At 42.6% G+C, this 14,938-nt stretch overlaps 1 long non-coding RNA gene and 1 pseudogene across 1 annotated transcript; one reads left to right on the plus strand and one right to left on the minus strand.

Moving 5' to 3' along the window:
• Positions 1-2,748: 2,748 nt before the first annotated feature.
• On the minus strand, positions 2,749-14,051 carry LOC105498670 (uncharacterized). The gene is made up of 2 exons (XR_011613044.1): positions 13,859-14,051; positions 2,749-3,238 (listed from the first exon to the last, which is right to left on the minus strand). It is a non-coding gene; the product is annotated as an uncharacterized lncRNA (long non-coding RNA).
• On the plus strand, positions 10,775-12,298 carry LOC105498669 (argininosuccinate synthase pseudogene; annotated as a pseudogene).
• Positions 14,052-14,938: the final 887 nt, after the last annotated feature.

Genomic DNA, 14,938 nt, shown 5'->3' on the forward strand with positions numbered 1-14,938 from the left:
ATCTCTACTAAAAATATAAAAATGAGCCAGGCGTGGTGGCATGCACCTGCAGTTCCAACTACTCGGGGGACTGAGGCAGGAGAATCTCTTGAACCTGGGAGGTGGAAGTTGCAGTGAGCTAAGATTGGGCCACTGCACTTCAGCCTGGGCGACAGGGTGAGACTCCATCTAAAAAATAAAAATAAAAAAATAAAAAATAAAGATTCTTAACTTAATCATACCTGCAAAATCCCCTTTTTCCATGTCAGATAATATTCCATTTTTACCATGTTACTTTACAGCTAATTTCGACGCAAGGTAATATTTGCAGGTACTGGGGATTAGAAGGTGGACATCTTCAGGGAGCAGTTACTCTACCTTTCATACCGGGCAATGCCATCTTATTAGCAAGGCGTGCCTCAGTCTCAACAGCTATTAAAAAGAACAGAGTGATGATCCCTACTCATAAGGTTGCTCTGAGGATTCAGTGAGTTCATACATGTGAATGGTGCTTGGAACATCATATATGTTCAGTAGTGGTAGCTATTACTATTATTATTATTTTTGATGGAGTCTGGCTGGAACGCAGCAGCATGATCTCAACTCACTGCAACCTCTGCCTCCTGGGTTCAAGCAATTCTCCTGCCTCAGCCTCCCGAGTAACTGGGATCATAGTCACCTGCCACCACACCTGGCTAATTTTTGTATTTTAGTAGAGACGTGGTTTTACCATGTTAGCCAGCCTGGTCTCGAACTCCAGACTTCAGGTGATCTGCCTGCATCAGCCTCCCAAAGTGCTGGGATTACAGGTGTGAGCCACTATGCCCAGCCAGTGGTAGCTATTATTATAACTACATAGTTATCTAGTTACCTTCTTTGCTCTACATTAGACTGCTAGTTCTTGAAGAACAGAACAGAATTTTTTACATCTGTGTGTTCCCAGGGTGGAGCACAGGGTCTGGGACATATTAGGTGCTCAACAAGTGTTTGTCAACCTGAATTACTCCACTTAAAAGACTAACATTTAGCCTGTAAAAATTATAGAGAATGTGAAATATTATGAAAAACATCATCATACATTATACTGTCATACAGAGTGACAAAAGCCAAATAAAATATGCACAGGCAATCACAGCTGTTTTAAATATGCAGGGCTAAAAATTATGCATAAAAATAGACTGGGAGGAAATACGGCCAAACATTAATACGTTAACAGTTGGTGGTCTTGGAGTTGGGAAATCATGGGTAATTTTTTCTTCCGTTATTTTCTTTTTTTAAACTTCACATTTTCTCTATTAAGCATATTCCTTTTCAAGATGCAAAAATAATTTACCTCTCATTTGCACACAGCTCTCTTGTTCAGTAAACATTAGAGGTGACATTATACATCAAGTTAACTCAACCTCTGAGTTACTGCCTGGGTTGCAGTTCTGAGTCCAGCATTTACCAGCTAAACGAACTGAAGAAGTTGCTGTTGTGGATGTTGTTGTTGTTGTTGCTGTTGTTGTTTTTGCATCACCTGAGAGCTGAAGAGAGGGAACATTCACTCACAGGGCTGCAGCAGGGTCCGGTAGGATAAGGGCACATAAGGTGCCCAGCATGTGGCAAGGCACACAATAGGCATGGAATAAATGTTAGCTATTCTTCTCATGGTTACTATTACTCAGAGAACAATGCTGTCAAACACACATAGGAAGAATTATAAGGAGGCATTTGTTCAGAGACAAGAAGCAGAGAAAATTGGAAATAACCCCAGCTCACTGCATGTCAGGATCTATAAGATATTTCACTTTAGCTCCTTTCAGGGAAAGATGTACCAAGTTCAATAGTACAAGGGAGTTTTTTTTGTTTGTTTTTGTTTTTTTAACATTCTGAGTTTTAGCAAGGGAACTGGCCCTCATCCCCCGAAATCTCGTGCAGATTCCCCAGATGTAAGACAGATCAAAACAACTACTCCAGTAAAACCTGACATGGGGTCAGGCCATGTGTTCTGAGCTCCATGTCACCCTCACAGATCTGAGACTTCTCAGAATAATGCGGCAAGCACTGTTCCAACACTAACCTAACTGGTTAATGAGTTGTAACTTTCCCAGTTTCTTCTGGAAGCAGGGGCACTGTGTCATCCACACCCTATTGTGGTTTGAAGAGGCAACAGGAGGTAAAGGGCACATTGGGAACAGCTGTACCACGCTCCCGAACTACTTGGCACAACACTTGTGCATGTCTCAAGCCTGTTCCTTAGGAGCCGTGCCCTTATTTGAGCTGGAGCAACACGTAGGGATTGTCCTCAAAAGCTGGTCCTCCTCAGTCTTGACTACCCCTTTGTTTACACATTCATCAGCAGGTGGTGGCTGAACGTTCCTCTTTGATTTCTGTGGCTCAGGAGCAGCGGGCTAAGACATGAGCTGAATAAACATCATATCATTTGGCACTGGCAGGATTCCTGGTAACCTGGGTCAGGCAAGGTTTAAGAAGGATTAGGTTTAGATTAGAAAAAGAGTTGAGTTCTTTTTTTTCCCCCTGTGGTCTCTTAAGTGCCTACAGGTTTTGTAAGAGGAGAGTGGGCTGACAGCCTAGGCTCAGTTGCTCCAGAAATAAAAGTGGTGAGCTTGGTGTTCTTTTCCAGAAGACCCAAGCATGTGCTAATTCTGAGTTTGGTTTCTGCTGTAAGGGTCGAGGGCTCTTGGGAATTTGGTGAAAGCTCTAGATGTTTCCTCTAGAGAATTGCACACACACACACACACACACACACACACACGCGCGCGCGTGCACGCACAGACAATTTTATTTATTTATGGTGCTTCCTGAAACACTCAGCCTGGGGGAATTTTAACAGCCCACACAGCTCACTAATAGGAGGCTGTACTCTTCCCCAAGGTGAGCCTGGGGGGTGCCCCACCTGGCCATCCTCCCCATGGTCGCTCCTCAGTGACCACCGGCCACGCGAATGAACTCTGCTGTCACACGGCCAGCTTTTCTTGGCAGTCTGGCCTTGGAGAGGCTTGCTGGGGGCTCTGGCATTTGCTCTTGTTTATTACAAAGTCTTGCTCCACTCCCTGGCGACAGCTTGCAAACCAAAACTATTTCATTTCCCAGTTACAAACAGGTTAGAGGAGAGAGGGTGAAAAAGAAAAAAAAAAAAAAAAAAAAGGCAGACACCTTTTGAAGGCACGACTTCTCCTTGGCTTCCCTTGAGGATTGGTTTTGTCCTCCAGTGTCCCGCAGCTCTGGATTTGCTTCTAGGGTAACCGTGGTTGTTCTGCCCTTGAGTGAACAAAATTGCTGGTTGAATTGTTCCTTCTTGTTCTTCTCTATCTTGGTGGAGGTTTTTCCCCCACCACTTAGGAAAAAGGATGAGGCTAATACTCCCTCTTCCCCCAATTAAATGGATATTTCCCTCCTAACGGACTGACTTGGCAAAAACTACAATGTGGATGAAAGGGGGATGGGTGCAGGTAGCAAGGAAGGATAGAAGTATTTTCCAGTTCTATAAACAGCTGTCTGCCTCTCATCTTTACCACACAAAAATCACAGCTCAGAACCCTTGCAAAGGAGTGATGAGGCACTGAAGTGCCCAGTCCACCATCTACTTGTTATATAACAGTGAGCAAGTTATTTCACCTCTCTGAGCCCATTTTCTCCCACGATTAAAACATTATCTGCTGCATAAGGTGGTAGAGAGAATTCAGTGAGAATGTGGGCCTAGTTGTTAGCAGTTCTTTGACTCCAAGTGAACATTCAGGAACTATTTATTATTAATATTATACATCTTTTTTTTTCTTTTTTTTTTTTAAACAGAGTCTCGCTTTTTCGCCCAGGCTGGAATGTCTGCCTCCTGGGTTCAAGCGATTCCCCTGCCTCAGCCTCCTGAAGAGCTGGGACTACAGGCACACGCCACTGTGCCCAGCTAACTTTTTGTATTTTTAGTAGAGACGGGGTTTCACCATGCTGGCCAGGCTGGTCTCAAACTCCTGACCTCATGATCTGCCCTCCTTGGCCTCCCAAAGTGCTGGGATGACAGGCGTGAGCCACCGTGCCCGGCCTGTAAATAGATTTTTATGCTCCAGTGGAGCACTATTTTTCCTGTAGAAACACCATCTAGCACTGCTATGGTCTGAATGTTTGTGTCCCCCAATATTCGTAGGTTGAAACTAATCACCCACATGATAGTAACTGAAGGTGGGCCCTTTGGGGGGTGATTAAATCATGAGGGCAGATCCTTCATGAATGGGGTTAGTGTCCTTATAACGGAGGCTCCCGAGAGCTGCCTTGCCCCTTCCGTCCTATGGGGACACAGCAAGAAGCGCCATCCAGAAGCCAGGAAGCAGGGCCCTCACCAGACACTGAATCTGCCAGCTCCTTGAGTTGGGCCTTTCCAGCCTCTATAACTGTGAGAAATAAGTTTCTGTTGTTGATAAGCTACCCAGTGTGTGCATTTTGTTACAACAGCCCGAACAGACTGAGACAGGTGTCTTAAACACAAACATAGGCTCTCTCCAATTTGTACTAGGAAGTTCTACTTGCCACACCTAGGATGAGTAACTAATTAGGTGACATCATTTTAGGACCTGGTTGAAGGTTCTAATCCTAAATAATACTCTTAGCACAGAAGGGCACCTGATATGTCCAACCTACTATACCACATAGTAAAGATATTTTAAAACATTCAGGCCGGGGAGTGGCTCATGCCTATAATCCCAGCACTCTGGGAGGCCGAGGCGGGTGGATCACCTGAGGTCAGGAGTTTGAGACCAGCCTGACCAACCTGGTGGAACACCATCTCTACTAAAAATACAAAATTAGCCGGCGTGGTAGCGCATGCCTGTAATCCCAACTACTTGGGAGGCTGAGGCAGGAGAATCACTTGAACCTGGGAGGCAGAGGTTGCAGTGAGCCAAGATCATGCCATTGCACTCCAGTCTGGGCATCAAGAGTGAAAACTCTGTCTCAAAAATAAATAAATAAATAAATAAATAAATAAATAAATAAAAATTAAAAACAACGTTCAGACTCTGCTCTTCATGTAACACCACCGTCAAGTCAGCAGAGAAGACAGTACAGGTTTTTATAAGAGTAAATATTTGTTGGAGCACTTTGCACGTGCTAATAGATGTCCTAAGCAACTTATCTAGTTTAATCTTTTCAGTTATCTTCTGAATAGGTACTATTGTTATCATCATTATTTTATAAATGAAAACAGAGTCTTACAGAGGTTAAGTGAATGTTTCAGAGTCACAGAGCTTGCACGAATGAGAACTGCTACTAAACTGAGAGCCTACTGCATTCTGTGGCTTTAGTCTCTTCTAATTCTTATGAGCCTGTGTTGCTTCTCTTTAAACTCCCTAAAATAACAATGTTCAGTTGAGAAGTTCGTCCTTGCTCACTTTAATAGTACTGAACATCTCCCCCTAGCAGAATTCTCAGATGGCTTAACACTGTCCAGAGCAAACTCAGCTTCAGATTTATGTAAAACAACTTTCACATTGTTTGTGAAACTGACGGAGAATTTATTTTTTAACCACCATGCAGAAGAAAACTACGTAAGTGCACACATCCTTCAGTGTTCACAAATAAAATGGGAAGAAGTAATAGTGTTCATTTACATCATCCACAATGTTTGCTGTAAAACATAAGAAACAGTTCTTAAAGCCATATACAGACTCACACAGTGGTGCTTCTGCAAAAACTTACGCTATGAACTCTAGTCTATTCTGTCATTTCTTTTTTGAGACAGAGTCTCACTCAGTCACCCAGTCTGGAGTACAGTAGTACGATCTCAGCTCACAGCAACCTCTGCCTCCCGGGTTCAAGGGATTCTTGCGCCTCAGCCTCCCAAGTAGCTGGGATTACGGGCATGCACCACCACACCTGGCTTTTTAATTAATTAATTATTTTATTTATTTATTTTTGTATTTTAGTAGAGATGAGGTTTCACCATGTTGGCCAGGCTGGTCTTGAACTCCTGGCGTCAAGTGATCCATCCACTCAGCCTTCCATAGTGCTGGGATTACAGGCATGAGCCACTGCGCCCAGCTTATCCTCTCATTTCTATTGGCCCTGAGCAAGTTTGAGATCTGAACTAAACTTCTTTATGTAATGTTTGTTTTGTTTTGTTTTTTCCTCTGATTGTAAAAGTCCATTATAGAAAATTTAGAAAATGCAGGTGTGTATAAAGAAGCTACTCAAATGAACCAAATTTCTTAGTGTTTGGTCTGCACTCAGATTCATAGCTCATTTGGCTCTTAATAAAATTCAGAGTTGTTTTTGTGACGGACTACAAGGATAACCTTTTGATTCTAGTGTAATTTAAGATATTTTACCAGTGGGGCATGGTGGCCTACGCCTGTAGTCCCAGCACTTTGGGAGGCCATGTAGTCCCAGCACTTTGGGAGGCCATGTAGTCCCAGCACTTTGGGAGGCCAAGGCAGGCAGATCACTTGAGGTCAGGAGTTCGAGACCAGCCTAACCAACATGGGGAAACCCCATTTCTACTAAAAATACAAAATTAGCTGGGTGTGGCGGTGCATGCCTGTAATCCCAGCTACTCAGGAGGCTGAGACAGGAAAATCACTTGAACCTGGGAGGCGGAGGTTGCAGTGAGCCAAGATGGCACCACTGCACTCCAGCCTGGGCAACAAGAAAGAAACTCCATCTAAAAAAAAAAAAAAAAAAAAAAAAGATATTAGGAAGTCAAGTTAGAAAAGAATTTTTTTATCTGCTCCTAATTGTTATGGGTGAGTATCTAGAGAAATGTTGAATGGAGAAAAAGTAAGCCTATGACATTCTTCAGTGCTTTCTATTGTATAGCAAACTGGATTCTTGCCTTCTCTGAGCTTTCAAAATGATCTGGAATCTTGACCTTTCAAAGCTATGGTTTAAAAAGACAACTAGAAATGTGATTTTCTGCTCTTCATTGTTTTCCCATATTTCTTCCTATTTATAAAGGATTAAAATGTTATACCTAAAAAAAGAAAATTGCAAAAATCAGCTTATATCTATATCATTTTTGGATATTTGTAGTATTTAATATTTGTATCTTATCTGAATATGATTCAAAGAACAAATTACTTCCACATATATTTCTTTCTTCCTATAATGGCTATCAGACACTTTAAATCTATTTAAAAGTTATTTTCATGTATTGGCTGCATATGAACATGTAAAGGAAAAAGATCATACCATTTAATTTTCCATGTTCTTAAATCAACCATATTGAATTGGCATTGTGTGTTCAGAATGTCCCCAATCATATGTGAAAACAAAAAATAGGTAGACATTAACCTAATTTTCTTCTTTCTCTTTCACTTGGTTTCAAAGTCAAGTTGGAGGGGAGTTGATTTCATTTTACACAGCACTACTTCCCGTGTTATCTGTGAGCCAACATCTCATAAAGCAATTAGTATTCTCAAATTTACAATCCACAATTTGAGGGGCATTAATTGCTCAGGTAATTATTTGTTTATGTAATATTTATTTACTTGCTTATCACCTCATCCGAGAACCTCAGTGTGATTCATAAACATTAACTTTTTGTAATTACGTTTTATTGCAAGAAAATAAGATACATAGTTATTAGTATATTTTAAATCATTATTAGCTTTGCAGTTGACCAAGAAAGCTGGCATTTAGATTGGTGGTTATAACTTAAATCTAACTTAAATCGGTCTTCTTTTTGGTGCCAGTGATGTGCTATCATATACTGAAAGAATTCTGAATGATATTTCAGCTTTGCAAAGTGATAGCAGAAGAACCTGATGCAAGTTTATTCTTGTCTTCTTTAAGATTTCCAGTATTTTATCTCTAACATGGTAGGAATGTCTTGAATTAAGCATGTAGAATTTTATTTTTAGGGTCCTCCAAATAGCTCATTCTCTCACGTCCTAGCATGACCTTCAATAACCAAACAAGCAAAAAGTCTAACAGTTACAAATATAGTGTTTACCAATATAAAAAAAAATAAACATTCTTATGATACCTAGTCTGTCTAGGCTCGTGACCTTTTCCACTGAACTCTGAACACATCTGGCTTTTTTCTGCCAAACCTCAGATCTCGGACCTGTGTTGTTTGTGGTCATCACCTTTGTTGTTGTTGCTGTTTTTAAGTTAATTCTACTAGGGTTGTGGAGCTCCAGGCTGTGAACTATGATTTGTAATCTCTTGTGTTTATGACATTCTACTTCTTTCCAACATGATTTGTGGCTGACTTTATTTTTAACATTTGGACACAATGCTTTCATATTTCAAAGCTGACCTTTGATCTTTGTGTGTTCTATTTTGTAAATCGTAGGTGATGGATCTGGGGAGCCACAGGTGAGAGGGGCTAAAAAAAGGTCCCAGAAATGTGGTGGTTGCTTGTTGGCTGCCATGATTCAACAGCAGGGTCATGAAAGCTGATGCAGGGAGTTGCTCAGACCAGGGAAGAGTTTGGACGGTAAATATGAGTCACTGCCTGATCCAGCAAACTCCCGTGGTGCCTCTGAGTCTAGGATCAGGGTCATCTTTGACTTGAGAGTGAATAACAATGTCTGCTTTCCCAAAGGAATAAAGATGGAAAGTTCTGATATCCACTTTTAATCATATATTTTTCTAGCAATATGCTAATTTAACACATCAGCACCTGTATGTCTCTCAACATGTCAATAATTTTAGTCATGTTAACATGCTGATGACTGTGCCATTTTAGTCCTTTGAGTTTGCAGACTTATAAAACAGATGTGTTCCTGTGAGGACATACTTAGATGGCTTTCTCATAGTTTCCAACTTGCCTACATTTAAATTAATATTAAAATAAGTAATTATATTATAAAATTATAGTTTCCCAAAAGATTTTTGAGTCCAGATTCCTATTGTCCTAAAATGTGGCAATTATTTGTCTTCGGTAGACTATTAACTTCATAATTTTCATTAAGATTAATTCTATTAATTCCTTGGTGGTCCATCCCTATATTGAGTAACCCATTTTCTGGGATACCTTCCTAAAAAGCAATGGAGCTTCTTACTGAAGCAATGTAAGACTGGTATTATTATTCTTCAACAATCCTCAATGGAAACAGAAAAGTGACCATTTTCCTTCCTTTGCTCCTTCCTTCATTTCCTCCTTCATTCCTTTCTTCCTAATTATTTTATTTTTATTTATTCACTAGAGACAGGGTCTTGCTCTGTTGCCCAAGTTGAAGTGCAGTGGCACTATCATGGTTCACCATAGCCTTGACCTCCTGGGCTCAGGTAGCTGAGATCACAGGTGTGCACCACCACATCTGGCTGTTTTTGTTTGTTTGTTTGTTTGTTTGTTTTGTAGAGACAGAGTCTATCTATGTCGCCCAGGCTGATCTCAAACTCCTAAACTCAAGCAATCCTCCTACCTCAACCCAAAGCGCTGGGCTTACAGGCCTGAGCCATGTGTTCAACCCCTCTTTCTCCCTAATTTACATTCTAGTTAAGGGGAGGTACATGAATCCTGAACACAAGCTATGTGGCTAACAAATCAATATTCAACTAACAAGGCTTAGAACTTTATCTTTACGTGGTTGGAGATTCACCCAAACTCTATAAAATGAAGTGCCACGGAAGAATATCTCATGGAAAAAGCCCAGGCTTTGGATTTTTTTTTTTTTTTTTTTTTGACGGAGTCTCACCCTGTCCCTTAGGCTGGAGTGCAGTGGCACAATCTTGGCTCACTGCAGCCTCCCTCTCCTGGGTTCAAGCGATTCTCCTGCCTCAGCTTCCCAAGTAGCTGGGATTACAGGCATGCGCCGTGACACCTGGCTAATTTTTGTATTTTTAGTAGAGATGGGGTTTCCCCATGTTGACCAGGCTGGTCTCAGGTGATCCATTTGCCTTGGCCTCCCAAAGTGCAGGAATTACACCATGCCCAGCTTGGATTTAAATGCATTTTTATTCCAGTATGGCTCTTCCATTTTACCTGCTGTGATTTTGGACAAGTTAACCTGATTCAACATGTGTAGAAGAAAGAAAACAATAGTTAACTAATGGAATGGTGATGAAGATTAAATTAGATAAGAAATGCAAGTAATGTGCCTAAAATAGTGACTTTCACCTGGTATATGCTCTCTACATAAACCTAAAAATAATTTTAGGTTTGGTTAAAAATTATTAGGTTTAACCAAACCTAAAATTATTTTTAGGTTTATGTAGAGAGCATATACCAGGTTAAAGTTAATTTCTCAAATATTTGAACAATTTCTATTAATTGTAATTCCTGCACCTTGGGAGGCCAAGGCAGATGGATCACTTGAGACCAGCCTGGCCAACATGGGGAAACTCCATCTCTACTGAAAATACAAAAATTAGCCAGGCGTCATGGCACATGCCTGTAATCCCAACTACTTGGTTTAACCAAACCTAAAATTATTTTTACATTCTAGTTAAGGGGAGGTACATGAATCTAAAACATAAACCTAAAATTATTTTTAGGATGATGAATTATTTTTAGGATGATGAAGAGACATCAAGAAATTTTGCCTTTGCTGAGGTTGGCAACAGCCGATAATGAGATTCCAAAGGGGAATATGGTAAGCAGGGCGAATTAGGAGATTGAACTGCAAAAGATCCAGAGAGACAAGATGAAGTTACATGAAGATAGCATCTAAACAATGATGAAAGATGAAATTCAGGCAAGGTGTTCTGATGTATTGGCAACATGCAAGATGCTGCTGGACAAACTCCTGGGAATCACTAAACCTTAGAGGTAATCATGGAGTGAAAAATCCATTCAGGAGATTGCCTAAGAAGATAAATGCAAAAGAGGCACTAAAAATATGTGATTAGGCCCTGCTCTGCCGCCTGCCACCGCTGCCCGAGCCCGAGTGGTTCACTGCACCGTGAAGACAGATTCCAGACGCCAGGAACTCACACCTCCAATCCCAGACACTATGTCCAGCAAAGGCTCCGTGGTTCTGGCCTACAGTGGCGGCCTGGACACCTCGTGCATCCTCGTGTGGCTGAAGGAACAAGGCTACGACGTCATTGCCTATCTGGCCAACATTGGCCAGAAAGAAGACTTCGAGGAAGCCAGGAAGAAGGCACTGAAGCTTGGGGCCAAAAAGGTGTTCATTGAGGATGTCAGCAGGGAGTTTGTGCAGGAGTTCATCTGGCCGGCCATCCAGTCCAGCGCACTGTACGAGGACGGCTACCTCCTGGGCACCTCTCTAGCCAGGCCTTGCATCGCCTGCAAACAAGTGGAAATCGCCCAGCGGGAGGGGGCCAAGTATGTGTTCCATGGCGCCATGGGAAAGGGGAATGATCAGGTCCGGTTTGAGCTCACCTGCTACTCGCTGGCCCCCCAGATAAAGGTCATTGCTCCCTGGAGGATGCCCGAATTCTACAACCGGTTCAAGGGCTGCAATGACCTGATGGAATACGCAAAGCAACACGGGATTCCCATCCCGGTCACCCCCAAGAGCCCATGGAGTATGGACGAGAACCTCATGCATATCAGCTACGAGGCTGGAATCCTGGAGAACCCCAAGAACCAAGCGCCTCCAGGTCTCTACACGAAGACCCAGGACCTGGCCAAAGCCCCCAACACCCCTGACATTCTCGAGATCGAGTTCAAAAAAGGGGTCCCCGTGAAGGTGACCAACGTCAAGGATGGCACCACTCACCAGACCTCCTTGGAGCTCTTCATGTACCTGAACGAAGTCGCGGGCAAGCATGGTGTGGGCCGTATTGACATCGTGGAGAACCGCTTCATTGGAATGAAGTCCCGAGGTATCTATGAGACCCCAGCAGGCACCATCCTTTACCACGCTCATTTAGACATCAAGGCCTTCACCATGGACCGAGAAGTGCGCAAAATCAAACAAGGCCTGGGCTTGAAATTTGCTGAGCTGGTGTATACCGGTTTCTGGCACAGCCCTGAGTGTGAATTTGTCCACCACTGCATTGCCAAGTCCCAGGAGCGAGTGGAAGGGAAAGTGCAGGTGTCCGTCCTCAAGGGCCAGGTGTACATCCTCAGCCGGGAGTCCCCACTGTCTCTCTACAACGAGGAACTGGTGAGCATGAACGTGCAGGGTGATTATGAGCCGATTGATGCCACCGGGTTCATCAACATCAATTCCCTCAGGCTGAAGGAATATCATCGTCTCCAGAGCAAGTTCACAGCCAAATAGACCCCTATACAATGAGGAGCTGGGGCCTCCTCAATTTGCAGATCCCCCAAGTACAGGCACTAATTGTTGTGATAATTTGTAATTGTGACTTGTTCTCCCTGGCTGGCAGCATAGTGGGGCTGCCAGGCCCCAGCTTTGTTCCCTGGTCCCCCTGAAGCCTGCAGACTTTGTGTTGTCACCGAAGGGAAGGGTGGGGGGCAGCTGCGGTGGGGAGCTATAAAATGACAATTAAAAGATTAAAAAAATATATATATGTGATTAATGCTCTCAAAGGCAATGGGCAGGGGGGATCAGGATAATAATGAGACTTTACCATTTCACAAAAGATCTTTACATGTGTCATCTCCATATTGCAGAGCAGCCCTGAAAGACAGGAACCTACCACATCATCATTTTATAGATGTGGAACTGAAGCTCAGGCACAATTAAGTGACTTGCTCAAAGCCACACAGCCAGTAAAGGACAAGGCCACGACTTGAATGTGGATCTTCCAATTCTAAATCCATTATAATCTGCTCTAAAGGACTGTCAAATGTGATGTTTCACTGAGGAATGATGACTTTGAATAGCACCATTTTATGGTAGAAGGCAAACTATCTTTCTGCCTTGAATACAATAGTTTCACATTAACTGAGGCCAACTGTGGTCCGAAAACAGATGAGTACAGTACAATAAGATATTCTGAAAGAAAGAGAGAGACATTTGTATAATTTTTTTTTTTTTTTTCTTTTTGAGACATGGTCTTGCTCTGTTGCCCGCGGTGGAGTGCAGTGGCACAAACATGGTTCACTGCAGTCTCAACCCCCTGGGTTTAAGCAATCCTTCTGCCTCAGCCCCTGAGTAACTAGGACCACAGGCATGCGCCACCATGACTGGCTAAGTGTTTTATTTTTTGTAGAGATGGACTTTTGCCAAATTGCCCAGGCTCCTGGGCTCAAGGGATCCTCCCGCCTCTGCCTCCCAAAGTGTTGGGATTCACAGCCATAAGCCACTGTGCCAGCCTTACATAACTTTTATTACAGTATGTTGTTGCAATGTTTAAATTTTACTATGAGTTATTGTTGTTAATCTCTTACTGTGCCTAATTTATATATTAAACTTTATAATTGTTATGTATGTATAGGAAAAACATAGTATGTACAGGGTTTGGTAAAATCTGATTTCAGGCATCTAATGGTGGGCTTGGAAGGTATCCCCCCAGATAAGAAAGGACTACTGTAATGTTCACCTGAATAATTTAGGGGAATGTTTAGAAGCCTTAATTATAGACATTGACTCTCAGGCTATCCCCAGTCTCTAAATGTTTCCTGTGTCGATATACTCAATATCTGAGGGAGACACATTAAATATATGTTCCAGAAAACACTTCAGGCAAATATACCCATATTAATACAAAATAGGACTTAACCCCAAACCCACATGGGTTTTCTACCCTGGTGACCTCAACTGGGCTATTTCTTGGCTTCTGGCCGAATAAGGCTTACTATAAAGGCAAACCAAAGACCATGGGCTTGAGTATTGCACTCGAAATCACAGGCACGTTTGCTGCTAATCTTGCAGGAAATTACAAAATAAAATTAACTGAGGTACAGCTTATACACTAAACTACATATGCAGTAAAGCACACAAACCTTAACTGTACAGCTTGATGAATTTTAACATATGTATACCCCGTGTAACCCCTACCGTCAAGATATAGAACATTTCTGGTACCTGCAGGGCATTTTAGAATATCTACAAAAATTAACTTTCCCACTCTAAACTGTCAGTGGGTATGAGGATGGTCTTTGCCTACGGTCTTACCAGGACAAGCAAATAAAAGCACTAATGTTTAAATTTCAGGAAGTCCTTAGCTCTTCAGAGGCAGACCCTGTGCTTACAAAGAGGGTGGGTCAGGCGTGAGCTGGCCAGCACTGTTTCCGCCTGTCTCTGCAGCATTTCCTCTTTCTGTAGTACTTTAGTTGGTTTTCCTCGGAGGAAACACTCCTTTCCACGTGTTTGAGTCACACTAATCCCATCTTCCTGGTGCCAGGGTTGGATGATGGGAACGAGGCCTAAGCCAATGAGCGTGCTGCATTCCCAGCCCACACTGATAGGCCTAGGGGTAGGCCCAATGTAAAGCAAGAAGAGGTTCGCTGAGACAGCGAGCCAGAATCAGGAAGGGTGGAGCCAACACTCTGAGACAGAAATCAGATCTGCTGACACGCCCGGCCGAGCTCCCTTATGTACCCACGCCTGAAACAAGATCCACCCTTGGACTTTAAGTTACAAGACTCCGTAGATTCTCTTGTGTCAAGCACAAGCAGCTTGAACTTTGTTTTCTGTCACTTGCAGTCAAAATGACCTAGTAAGTTTCTGCGAGGGCTAAGTTGTCCCCTCTAAGAGAATGACAGGAATTTTTTCTTCTCTTAAAAGAGAGTGGGCATAGAAAGGAGGGGAAAAGGAAGAGAGGGAGGCTGGAGCCCGAATTGTGGCAGAAAAGGAACGAAAGATTCGTTTTTTAAGAACAAGGACAAGGATGATGAATATTGTATTCATGTTATTTACATTTTATGCAAACTACTTTCACCTTTCCCAAACTCCAGCAAAGCTGACTACATATAAAAATGCCTGTGTGAGTGTGTGTGTGTGTGTGTGTATGTGAAAGAGAGAGAGAGAGAGAAGAGAGGAGAGAGGATGGGGGAGAAGAAGAGGGATGAGCAGGAGAGGAAGGCAGGCTGGCTGGCCGGCCAGGATCAACATTGTATTGAGGTGATAGAGAATAAGGAACACAAGAGGCAATGAAAAGATTATCTCTAAACTCAACAAATTCAGCAAAATAGGAGCTT

Source organism: Macaca nemestrina, chromosome 14, assembly GCF_043159975.1.
Source record: "Macaca nemestrina isolate mMacNem1 chromosome 14, mMacNem.hap1, whole genome shotgun sequence".
NCBI lineage: Eukaryota > Metazoa > Chordata > Mammalia > Primates > Cercopithecidae > Macaca > Macaca nemestrina.